Source organism: Trematomus bernacchii, unplaced genomic scaffold (genome assembly GCF_902827165.1).
Source record: "Trematomus bernacchii unplaced genomic scaffold, fTreBer1.1, whole genome shotgun sequence".
NCBI classification, from domain to species: domain Eukaryota; kingdom Metazoa; phylum Chordata; class Actinopteri; order Perciformes; family Nototheniidae; genus Trematomus; species Trematomus bernacchii.
The window spans coordinates 527,017-541,109 of record NW_022987664.1 but is presented as its reverse complement, the minus strand read 5'-3'; positions in this window follow the sequence as shown (position 1 = coordinate 541,109).

Sequence of the window (14,093 nt, the reverse complement as noted above, 5' to 3'; positions counted from 1 at the left end):
GAAAAACAATCACCTGATAGAAACTATTAAGCTTGTTTAATTCACAGTGCACAATCTTGCAAATCTAATGTATAACACTACATTTAAGAAGTCATTACAGCTTCAACGCCAAGGCTAATTTAATTAAATGAATTGGAAAAAGTCAATTAAAATGTGTCGTTATGCAAACTCTTAAAGGTTGAAATCAATTCCTATCTAAATTGCCCTTTTATAACTAACAATGGTCGTGAAACACTCTGAGAAAGGAGAACAGATTACAAAGAGCACTAACTACGGTAATACTCATCCACATTTATATCTGTTTGTTGAATTGGTAAAACCCATATTTAACATTTTTAAGTACAGTTCTGCAGGAAATTTGTTGGGGAATAATTTCCCCTGCATGTCCTCCTTCGCCCTCTGACGCAGATGCCCAGCCTTGAGCAGCCGTTATCGCCCTTAAGGAGGGGCTGCCCTAGCATTTTGTTGTTGTTACCAGTTTGTGACTGGGCAACTGTCGGTCAGAGATAGTTATTGTTGTGGGACATCAGAGGCCTGTACTACGAAGCCGGATTTTCGCTTAGCCGGCTGACTTCAGGGAAAACTCGGGCTTTCCGGTCCTACGATGCTGGTTCTCTTTTTAGCGGGCTAGATCTCCATGGTAACTTATGCTGAGCGGCAAACCTGCTCCGGAGCAGGTTAGGTTGCAGGCTAAGAGATCAACTCAGTGAAAGCACCGCCTGCTGACCAATCAGAGCTCCGTGTGCGGAGTTTAAAGCTATCAAGTCATATTACAGGATAGAGGAAATACAGAAAAACTGCCGTTGCAGGAAAGACGGCCGGCAAAAATCAACTGACTGTGTGAACGTGAAAATGAATAGAATATCCCCTCCCATCTTCAGAGCAATCTGACTATTATAACATTAGCGTTAAGAAAGCTTACTTAAATGTCTGCCACGACATAAGTAACCGGATCAGAGTAACATTACGTACAGTCCGCGGCACTGTGAGTGCAGACGTCGATGTGTCCCATTATCATTCATATCATATCACATCATAATGTATCATATATTTCCTTATTTGAGTCAGCTGAGCCGTATCTGGCCGTGCAACACTCACAGTGTCACATACTGTATGCAGAAGTATTATTTTAAGCAACACATTAAGTTGACGAAACACTCGAGTCAAATGTAATTAATTTGAGTTAATGTACGCATTCAAATGCTTTTTCTTTTACCAGCTGTATTCACCTTGCAGGTGCAGCTATGTGGCTTTGATCCTGGATAAAGTGTTTAAGTCATGGATGTTTAAAGTTTAACTTCTTCATATTTGACTAATATTAAAGTTCACTTTTCATTCAGGAAGTATGACGCTGCGCTGTCAGTACGCTTGTCCGTGTTTGAGATTGGTCGAATGCTCCAAATACCACCCCTTTCATGTGAACCCGCACCTAACTAGATAGAACACGGCTGGCTTGAGCGATCCACTTGATAACCGGCGTCGTAGTACAGTTTAGCGCCAGCGCGTATGTTTTGGATTGGGCCAACCGGCTAACTCAAACATATCCAGGTTAGGTTGAACCAGCTTCGTAGTACAGGCCTCTGGAACACATCCTTCTCTGGGTGTAGATGACCTCGAGCCATAAGCGACAACAAATGTGATTCAGTGTCCTCAGCTGTTTAGTCTATCTATTGAAGAATGTTGATTATTACACTCTGAACTAGTTCAAACCTGGAGCTACAGGAGGGGTCTTCAGAATTGATTGTGGCATCTCAACCGTGTGGTCAGATCGTGGCCCCGTGACATGTCTTGTGAATTCTCCGGCCGATACTCCAAATAAACCGTCAAGTGTTTGCCATCAAAGCTCCAGCTCTCCATCGTGTCTCTCTTTGAGTCCTGACTCCAATCGCTTCAGAAGTTTCCCCCACAAATACATACAGTATATACTTAAACACAACATTATCCCTTTCCCAGCCTAATACGTTTTTCTAAGGCATAATACATCTTAGATCTACTGCAGTCCTTTGTACAACTAAGAATCTATATTAATTATTGCCAACAATTCGGTACTAAATGAAAAAGAACGCTGTGTTTTAGACCAAAGAGCTGTTATTCCTGTAAGAAACACCATCATACCTAAAGCAGATCTACTACTGAATAAGTTGCTCACATCAACCCCCCACCACATTCAACAGCTGTGAGTTATCACGTGCCTGAATTTATGCATACTAATTGTTAATATGTGGCCTGACATGTTTCCAGACCGAAGGAGAAGCTGCTGTATCTCTTACATCCAGCAGTCATGAGGTATGGTATCACTGCCTGGTATGGTAACTTGACAGTGCAGTCAAAGTCACAGATCGCTCGCCTGGTACAGACTGCTATGAAGATTATGGGGGTTAAAAAACACCCATCTCTCCAAAACATATACGAGCAGTCGATTATCAGACTGGCAAAAAAAATTGTGTCTGATCCCACCCACATACTCCACCCAGAATTCCAGCTCCTACCTTCTGGTAGAAGATTCAGGGTTCCCAGGAGCAGGCTGAACCGCTATAAGCACTCATTCCTACCTATGTCCATTAAGCTTCTTAACATTCACATGAAATGATATGTAGTCAAATGTAATGAAATGTACTTTTTAAATGTTGGCCATGAGGGTTGTGCAATAGGTCGCCATTGTCAGTATGTGCGTCTGTGTATTGTGTTTGTTCAAACGGTGTATGACTGATGATATGTGTATGTCTCTTAATGTCCACTATGTTTGTATATGTACATGTATGCACTGCAGGACGGAGTCCAGAACAAATGTCCTTACGGGGACAATAAAGTATATCGTATCGTATCGTATCGTATCGTATCAGTCAGTACTCAGGTCCAGACTCTAATGTAAACTAGACTTCACTGGAGAACCAACCCGAACAGTGAGGAAACACAAAAGATGAAACAAAGAGGCCTTTTGTGCACGAGATCAGGACCATAAACCCAGACTGAAGGAGAGGTTCTGGTCCAGGTTCTGGTTCTGGTCCAAGCTCATCCAGACCGAGCAACTGGTCTTCAAGGCAAGGCAAGGCAAGTTTATTTATATAGCACCTTCAACCTCCCTAAATTCTCCCACACCGTCCCTTAAGTTCCTTGTTTACCAATATCTGCAACATGACACTGGTGTTATTGAAACAGCAGAACCATGAATGGGTTTAAATCAGGACATTATTAATTAACACCATTAATCTCATGAATTAAAAGAGAGTTATTTGTATGGTAAAGTGATGTAAAAGCCGACAGCTCCATGTGTTATATAAAACAGTGTAATTGACATTTAGGACTGACGCATTTCCAGCATTATGAATAAAACATTAAAAGCAAAGGGTGATGGGTAAACTGTCTGACGCCTCCACATCTTCGTCATAAATGGCAGGAAATGAGTCTGACATTTGAGTGTTATTCCTAATCATAATCCTGCATTATCTTTAAAGCAGCCATTAGACCAAATGCATGCCCTTAAGTCTTAATACAGAGCACCTTAATGACATGCATCGCAGAATAAGCACTTCTGAGAGGAGTGGGGTAAGTATGTGAAATGGCAGTGAATGCAACCTGTTAAAAGAAGGCAGCAAAATGTGCATTTTCAGACCATTTACATGCACTAAAACCGGAACACAACAGGAGAGGAAAAACCACAAAAGGACAATAAGACCACTTTAGAAACAACTGAGAAAGGATGTTGGCTTTTCCCAAACATTCACAAAACATAAGTAAGAAAACAAGATGAGCATTAATTAACTGCCTCGTCTTGGTTTGAAATACAAAATAAAATAATAATATTTTTGAAGAATTGTGTGAAAGATACAGTTTATGATTGTGAAGTATAACCTAAAACATATATAACTTAACTTATGTGCAGTTTCAGATAAAAAAGGAAATCTTATCGACATCTTTTATTGATAATAGTAATCCAAATATTCATAATACATGGCTTTAAAACAACACTTTGATAAGCAATGATAAATAATGTCATTTAAATATTGATTATATACATACTCTTGCATTAAAATCGTTACCCCTTAGTTTATCCAGTTTGTCTGTTTATAAAAAGGAATGAAAAATGTAAATTATGGACAGATTTAAGGGAGCTTAGATAAAAAAAATGAAGGCACTGTGACCTCAAATACAATTAAATATATTTTTGGTACATGTACTGTGTGTGTGTGTGTGTGTGTGTGTGTGTGTGTGTGTGTGTGTGTGTGTGTGTGTGTGTGTGTGTGTGTGTGTGTGTGTGTGTGTGTGTGTGTGTGTGTGTGTGTGTGTGTGTGTGTGTGCATGTGTGCGTGTGCGTGCGTGTGTGTTTAAGTAGATATATGTGTACATGTGTAGATATTTGTCATTTCAAACAACCCCTTATATTTGTCATTTCAAACAACCCCTATGTACTTTTTCGTTTGAATGTGATTCTCCAATAAATGAAAAATAAAAATAAAGGTGTTTTTGGGGAATTCAATGATTTTATATTCTGCGGGGGCACTTCCTTCCATTCATTGTGAAATAAAGCTTCAAAGCAGGTCTGTAAAAAGTCAACCATCAAAATGACTTTCGCTAGATGTGGAGAATTAGATTTGGAGCAGGCGGCTTTTCACATGCAGAGATGGAGTTTATTAAGAGTCATTCAAGTCCTATTTCCTCGCTGTGGCATGGCTTCAGTGGATATGAGCCATACTGCGAGAACAGGAAGGTGTTAGCTGTAATAATAATGAGAAGAAGAAGAAGGAGTGAAGGCTAGTCAGAACTCCAATTACATTGTTCCTGAAAACTGACAGGAAATTACTTTGTTTCTCTGAACGGGAAAAAGTTATTTCTTACCCACTTATCTGATTCTATTTTAAATGCAACCCTTTTAAAGTTCCATAAAGCCCTTTATGACGCTTCTTCGTTGAATACTCGATTCTGATTGGTCAATTTGGACATTCCAGGGGTCTGTTATTTTTCGCTAACAGACCGTTGCTAAGGAGAACAGACCGTTGCTAAGGAAGGACTATGTGCAGTCAAATCAATCCGCAGAAATAAGTACGAACAACTTAAACACTAAAGGGAACAGCAGAAGAAGACAGACAGGAAGTAAACACTAAAGGGAACAGCAGAAGAAGACAGACAGGAAGTAAACACTAAAGGGAACAGCAGAAGAAGATAGACAGGAAGTAAACACTAAAGGGAACAGCAGAAGAAGACAGGCAGGAAGTAAACACTAAAGGGAACAGTAGAAGAAGACACAGGAAGTAAACACTAAAGGGAACAGCAGAAGAAGACAGACAGACAGGAAGTAAACACTAAAGCCCGTGTCACACTGTCCCAAAATTGACACCAGATGGACACACGAATATGGAATTGTGAATTTGGCCACGAACTTGGTCAACAGCCAAGCAACAGCCGAAGCAAGTACGATGCCTACAGAAGGCCACATGATGGCACCCGAACCACACACTCCGTCATGTTGTTTCCATAGCAACAACAACTTCCTGTCAACAGCGTAAACTCGCCCTCAAAATAAAAGCATCTAAATAAAACAGGAAGTTAACCTAAATTACATTTAAGACATACAACTGCAACAAAAGTAACAAAAACAATAAAATATCCTTTTCAGTTTCACAGAACTCAAATTGGGTTATTTACATAATATGTTTACATGATTTTGTTGTGCAATAAATGCAATGTCGATGTCATCGTACTATAATACGATGGCTACACGACGGCATTGCGAGAGCTTCACATAGTCGTGTTGCCTTCCTAAGACAATCGGGTAGCTTCTTGTTTCCTTCGTATACACAAAAACATCTGAAATGAACCCCCCTTCGAAGCGGGTCTGTAAAAAGACAGCCATCAATATTACTTCCGCTAGATGTGGAGAATTAGATTTGGAGCAGGCGGCTTTTCGCATGCAGAGATGGAGTTTATTAAGAGTCATTCAAGTCCTATTTCCTCGCTGTGGCATGGCTTCAGTGGATATGAGCCACACTGCGAGAACAGGAAGGTGTTAGCTGTAATAATGAGAAGAAGAAGGATTGAAGGCTAGTCAGAACTCCAATTACATTGTTCCTGAAAACTGACAGGAAATTACTTTGTTTCTCTGAACGGGAAAAAGTTATTTCTTACCCACTTATCTGATTCTATTTCAAATGCAACCCTTTTAAAGTTCCATAAAGCCCTTTATGACGCTTCTTCGTTGAGTACTTGATTCTGATTGGTCAATTTGGACATTCCAGGGGTCTGTTATTTTTCGCTAACAGACCGTTTCTAAGGAGAACAGACCGTTGCTAAGGAAGGACTATGTGCAGTCAAATCAATCCGCAGAAAGAAGTACGGACAACTTAAACACTAAAGGGAACAGCAGAAGAAGACAGACAGGAAGTAAACACTAAAGGTAACAGCAGAAGAAGACAGACAGGAAGTAAACACTAAAGGGAACAGCAGAAGAAGACAGACAGGAAGTAAACACTAAAGGGAACAGCAGAAGAAGGCAGACAGGAAGTAAACACTAAAGGGAACAGCAGAAGAAGGCAGACAGGAAATAAACACTAAAGGGAACAGCAGAAGAAGACAGACAGGAAGTAAACACTAAAGGGAACAGCAGAAGAAGGCAGACAGGAAGTAAACACTAAAGGGAACAGCAGAAGAAGACAGACAGGAAGTAAACACTAAAGGGAACAGCAGAAGAAGACAGACAGGAAGTAAACACTAAAGGGAACAGCAGAAAAACTACTCAAATGAACTAAAACAATAACACTAATTGCCCTATTTACTATAAACAAACACATTTTAAGTATTCAATTATATAAACAAATGAGTGGAGTGGCTCCTATAGCAATTGCAACATCAGCCAAAATGAATGCAATTCTTTCCCAAATGGTTCATTTTGGAGGCCTTATAGATAAAACCAGAGTTTCTAGCTTCCTGTGCATTTAATCTGAACACAGTTTGGGTTTATATTGCCCTGTTTTGGGGATTCGCAGTTATCTAATAAGCACCTTGACTTCACATGAATAACAACCAGAATAAAACTGAGCCATTAAAATTGACCCTCGCTGCTCACACTCATAGCACAATATATATATTTTTTTTTTACCGTTTATCAATACAGGAGCTGCTCTCATTAATACACAGTTTCTAAGAGGAGGTTGTAAAACTCCAGAGGTCTCTTGACACCGGCGTGAATTAACAATTATTAATGTTTCCTCAGAGACTCAGTGAGGTCCTGTGAGGCCGATTCATGTCGCTGTGACAAATAGTTTATGAATACTAATCGATGTGTTTGTCGTAATTATCTGTGGTTCTTTACAGTCATAGTTTAATTAAACGGGGTGTTTATAACGACGATGACTGAACTGCATTTTTCTGTGAGCATCCTGGTGTAAAACAGACAGTAACGGGACTATAATGGGATACAGAAACATTTATATAATATTTATGAAAGAGAGAAAACATTAACAAAGTGGAGAAATGATAATAATTATGTATGATATAATTAAGGCTGATTTGGATTTAGATAAAGGGGTTATTGCAACACGGTGAATTATACAATGAGGTGTAAATACATAGAATAAGACTCCAAGATGACAGTGTTACACAATACTGTACAGAAGGAAAGTTCATGTTTGTTTTGACATAATGTGATACTAAATGTAAGCTTTAAGAGCAAAGATGAGTTAACATATCTTACATTATCATTGCTAACCATTTCATTGTAAATAAAGGTATCAGTGAACAATTTAAATAACTTAATTCAGTGAAACACGTGTGCCTGTGCGCCCCATGAGATCTGTTTTAGTGCAAATATTGAATATATCTATCATTTGTTAAGCCAGTCACTGATTTTCCTTCTCTATATATCTGCTTACAGTGTGCTTCGGTCTCTCTACGACTCATTTCCGTCCTCTTCGCTGTGGTCGAGGACTCGGGGTCAGCTGAGTCACTTCTGTGATCGATGACTCATCCGGGTCTCCGTCTTTATGCCATTATGGACCAATTACAGCGCTTAATTTGGGCGGCAGGTCTGAGGATTACAAAGCACACTGCTGTCCTTGGCCTTCCTACACACACACACACACACACACACACACACACACAGAGAATGAAGAATGTTTTCCTCCGTCAGTGTTGTCCTCTGTTCAATCTCAGCATGCACTGCACCGTCATAAGTGGCCTTCTGGCCGAACAAAGAGAGTCCTTTTTATCGCCAAAGTGCAAAGTTGCGAAGGATGAAAGAGAAGCTATTGACGCGATGCATCAGCTTCATCGTGTGTGTGTGTGTGTGTGTGTGTGTGTGTGTGTGTGTGTGTGTGTGTGTGTGTGTGTGTGTGTGTGTGTGTGTGTGTGTGTGTGTGTGTGTGTGTGTGTGTGTGTGTGTGTGAATCGCAATACAAGTTGTTTTGTTCCCCAAATTCGTTTAAGACTGAAATAAGCAATGTCACACTATTACTACTACACACAGTGAAATGTTTTTGACTTTTTATGATGTGCCCCGGTGGATTGGATTGATGTTTTATTGGTCTACAGAACTGAGGACATTTGCATTAGCCTGAGTTTAACTTTGTTTATTGCAAAAGTTAGCTAACACGCTAAACTAAGAGGATAAACATAGTCAATGTAACACCTCTGCTAAGCATGTTAGCATTGATGTTGTCATCATGCTAAAATTAGGCTAAAAGCAAGGCTATCTCAAGTACAACATTACTGCTTATCAGCCTTTGTTTATTGCTTAAGTTATCATGCTAACAGGTTAAACTAAGAGGACAAACATGGTCAATGTAACACCTCTGCTAAGCATGTTAGCATTGTTGTTGTCATTATGCTAAAATGAAGCTCAAAGTATAGCATCACAGATCTGCTTGGCTGCATGATGTTGTCCTATGTGTCTGGTTTGTTTCTCTGCAACTAAACTTAATCTCAAATTGCAACCAAATGGCTTGAGTTAAACCCTCTGCAAATTGTTTATGGCAACTAAAGCCAGCCGGGTGATTTCAGAGAAACATTGTGGTTGCTAGCGCTAAAGAGAAAAGACACATTACTTCTCGTATTAGCACTGAATGCTCCTCTGTAGCGAGTCGTTAACTTTGTGCATTTTGATCATAATTAAATGGAGATGTTGTGGAACATATGGGACCAAAACCAAACATGTGTCTGTCTTTTAGTCTCCGAGTCTAATGACTGAAAAACAGATGCTAAGTGTTTATCATGAAACTCCAGGCAGGTGGCATGGATTTTACAAGGCCTCCTTTTTACCGTCTGCCCCTTCTTTGTATGTTTGCGATCGAAATTCGGGTCCAAGCATTGAGCTTTTTAAATATCGAACGTCCTCTAAAATCACAAATCCCTCTTCACCCTCAGAACTGGTTTAAAAACATCTGAGATGAGATGAAAGTGCACCACTTCCTCGGGTATTGAGCACAGTGGAGATGCCAGCGACCCACTTAATGCTAAACACTGCAGTATTTTATCTTGGGAAGAAGTACAGTGAGCTGAGAGTGTATAAAAGGAGCACTTATCTCCTCCTGGTCACTAATGGTGGTCACAGCGGCAGCATTTGGCCTCAGGTAATGTACAAAAACCTTTCAAGTTTCAAATTAGACTTCAAAGAAAGAAGACAAAGCAAAGGTCAGATAAACAGGGGGTGGAGAAAGCTTTCAATGGCGGAGATTTACAGCTTTTGTTGATGGGATTTCTGGAAATGAACGTTGATCAGGGACGATGTGAATGGATGAATTAGTTCAGGTTGTTTGTGGTGTTTTAAAATAGGACCTCTGTGGCTTATTACATATTAAACAGTAGTGTTTTGTAGCTTAATTTGACACACTCTCAAAGGACTTTTTATGACAATTCATGACATAATACACTATAGGCGCTTTCACACCGCAGTACTTTTCCCACAAAGGTTCATCAGAGTTTAGTTCATGAGAACTAAGTACATATCGCGTTCACACCGGAATAAATCCCTGGGGGAGGATTAGGCAAATGAAGCCGCTGACGTCACTTCTTCTTCTTCTGCTTTGGGTTTACTGGCAGGCCGCAAACCACTTCACGGCGTATACTGCCACCCGAAGTCCCCGGCCGGAAGTCCCCGGAGTTGGGGACTGGCTTCAGTAGAAGCTGCTGGGACTCCCAGCAGCTTCTACTGAAGCCTTCAGAGTAAATCGCCAGAACGCCGACACCTCCTCATCTCCACCGCTCCCATGTTTTCTTTTGTGTTGCCATAAGTTAGTTTCTCTCCGTTTGTGCGCTCGGCGAATGCTAATGCTAATAATGCTAATGCAAGGATAATAAAATGGCGGCTTCACAAAACTTTTTGGGAGTTTTACGGGGCGTGGTTTGCAATCCGCCCAGCCAATCAGAAATAGGAACCTTTTTCCGTCCCTGCTCTCTAGCAGGGACGGAAAAGGGGGTAAAAAGGTTCTCATGAACTAATGTGAGTTCCGGATTTTTTTGGTGTGAACGCGACATTTAGGAACTATATCGGAACTAAAGTGGGAAAAGTACTGCGGTGTGAAAGCGCCTTATGACTTTTTATTGCATACTACTACTTTTTTTTTTTGACATACAATAATTACTTTTTACAATTACTTTTTTGACAAACTATACTATATCTTTTTATGACCTATGTCTTTTTTGACGTATAAAACTATGACTTTTTATGACTTACTATACTATGACCTTTTCATGACATACTAATATGACTTTTTGGAGATACTATACTACAACTTTTTCATATCCTAGTATACTATGACTCTTAAATGAAATGTATGACCTACTCCCAAAGCTTAGTGAGCAGAATTTAACATTTGTTACAAGAGGAAAAGGTAATCTAAGGTAAAAATGCAATATGCAAATGATCAGTGACATGAAAGCGTTGTCTACCCTGATTTTATTTACCTCTACATCACCGACTGTGAAGTATTTTGAAACGCAGCCAGACCGTGGAGCGTCCTCAGCTCCTGGAAACGATGTATGCCGGTGCTTTCTTCCTGTTATTGTCCAACATTTGCATAAAATGGTATAATTCTTGAAGATGTTGAGATCATCTTGGCAATAAAGCCCTCACCCCATGACTAAATACACAATCTGTCGTGTACTTTAAAGCACACAGCAGCTTTTTGTTAGTGAAATACTGACATGAAAAAAGAACTGGATTCATTTTGAACACAGTATGTATGTGGAAACACAAAGGCACTGCAATACCAATACTAAACACACATTTATACAAATAAAATATGTTTGTGCACACCTCCCAATGTGCATTATATATGTTATTAAATACTCCTCTGTTTGACAGGACACACAGAAAAGATCACTATAAGGCAATATAATCGTCATAACTACACTGTAGCTATGTACGTATGACCAATAAAAGCCTTGAGCCTTAAAAAAAGCATATTTATAATTTAACTGATGTATTTGAGTCTGCTGCAGAACTGAGTCTTTTGAGATGTTGTGTATTATTATTATGCAAAAGGTTGATTCAGAATTAAGTGCATTGAGTTTGCTGAGCCACTCTCTTGGACAGAGTCTATAGTGTTTGCTGAGTTTGACTCTATTGACATCCTGAGAACACCGATCAATACCATCTTATAACAATAGAGAAAATAACACACACAGAGACGCACGTGCGCGCGCGCGCACACACACACACACACACACACACACACACACACACACACACACACACACACACCACACACACACACACACACACACACACACCACACACACACACACACACACACACACCACACACACACACACACACACACACACACACACACACACACACAGGGATGGGTACCGAGCCCCGGTATTAAACGGGCCCCGGGGCTGAATTATTAAAGACCGTGGTACCGTTAAGCTCCGACGTTATCGGTCTTTTTATCGGTACTGGAGACATCTAAAAAATATGTCATGTGTATTATTGCTACACAAACATTATATTGCAGTTTTAGTGTCGCCAACTCCGTTTCTAATACGCAAAAAGACTGCAAAATGCGTCATTTTTTGTATTTTCGATCTCTCCAATCCAGACGAGAGATCTCTCTCCCCCGCCTGCTTGCGAGGGGGCGGGGCAGTTTACACACACGCAGCTGCTACATGCAGCAACACACACACACGGAGGAGATGGCGGAGAGAACGCGCTCCGAAGTGTGGTTAAACTTTACCCGTCTCGCTCGTTGCCTAAAGTGCAATAAGAGTTTAGCATGTCAGGGCGCTAACACGAGCAATTTGTCTAAACATCTTGCAAAAGTGCACCACGTTCAGACGGAGAAATGCACCGGGTTCGACTGTCTTTCTAGTAGCTCTGTAGCCCCATCCACGAGTAACGTTTCCACGTCAGGTATATTATGTATGCTAGCAGCAACACACAGAGCTAACTCAATGATTCAAACATGGGTTAATGATTAGAGGGAACTGAGTTATTTAGTTTGTTAACGTTTCAGCCATTCTGTTCACAGTTCTGTCATCAGATTATTTAATATGATTTGTTAAAACGTTGTTGTTTCTGTTGATGTGAAATATTATGTATTTCATTTAAATAAAAAGCAATGTTAGTTTTGTTCACAATTTGTTAATTTTCATTTAATTGTATATTTGAATAGGGACAATGCACATTAATGAACACTTTAGACAAATAATGCTTCAAGTGTAAATATGCCGGATTTTAGCTTTGAGCTAATTTCCATCCGTAGTCCCTGACATACAACATATAGTTAGTTTACCTCATTTTTCTCTCCAAAAGAACCGATAAGAGTACCGTTAAAAGACCGGACCGATAAGCGGTATCGATAAAAGTAGTAGTACCGTTAAAACCTTAACGATACCCATCCCTACACACACACACACACACACACACACACACACACACACACACACACACACACACACACACACACACACACACACACACACACACACACACACACACACACACACACACACACACACACACACACACAACACACACCACACACACCACACACACACACACCATGTTTACATCACTTCAGGGGACATTGCATTGACTTACATGCATTTCCTGGAGACTTATCCTAACCTTAACCATAACCAACACATGCCTAACCCTAACCCTTCACCCTAAAATTAATGATTCCCCTCATGGGGAGGCGAGTCCCCACACGTGACTGTGTAAACATATGTAGGTCCCCACAAGGATAGTAATGCTAGGTCACACACAGTATATCAGATCCAGTTAGCATACGAAAAGGCATCAAAATGTTTTAATTGTAAACGTACATATGTATGCTCGTACGGACACAAACAGTATGGTGAGCTGCCCTTTGTTAATAGAAGTCTCAACAACAAACCGGTGCAAACATGAAGACAAAACATGAAAACTCAATGTATAGACATCACATGTTTATATAGACATACAGTACTGTTTAAAAGTTTGTCTCAGCTGTCTTCAGTTTCCTTACAATAATGGCTGTTTTAACAATTAAAAACAGCCCAGGATGAGAAATTGCAATTAACCCTTGATCATTATTTAACTTCATTGATATTTGAAATACTAAAACCCTAAACTAGCCGTCTGTGTCATATGTTAAATTTGAAGAATGATAAAGAAACATTAGTTAAAGAGGACATATTATGCTCATTTTCAAGTTTCATATTTGTATTTCTGCCAGGTTATTTGACCAATTAGTTATTTTTGTTTTATTGAACTGTTGCTCAGAGGTATCTGTGCCTCTGGATATCTCCTTTTTAATAAACAAATGATGTTTTGTTCTTCTCCTCGTTAGTCTGGTTAAACTTTGTCACAGCATGTTGTTCTCCATGCAGAGAACATTATTGTTTTCTTGGAGTTTCTACAACCTAATTTGAACATATAAAGTAATCCTCTTAACTGACTGGACCCAAACCAGCTTTACTGGCAGGAGACAAACTTTTGAACAGTAATGTAACTCCACTGTGCATAAAAAGTGACATTACAATTATTGATTAAGGTTTCAACACATCTGGTACAGGGAGAAACGTTTTGACATCGGAGAACCTGCTGTGATATGCATCAAATACATAATATTTCGAAATGAAAAAGGTTACAAGAAAAAACAGGGTAATAGACA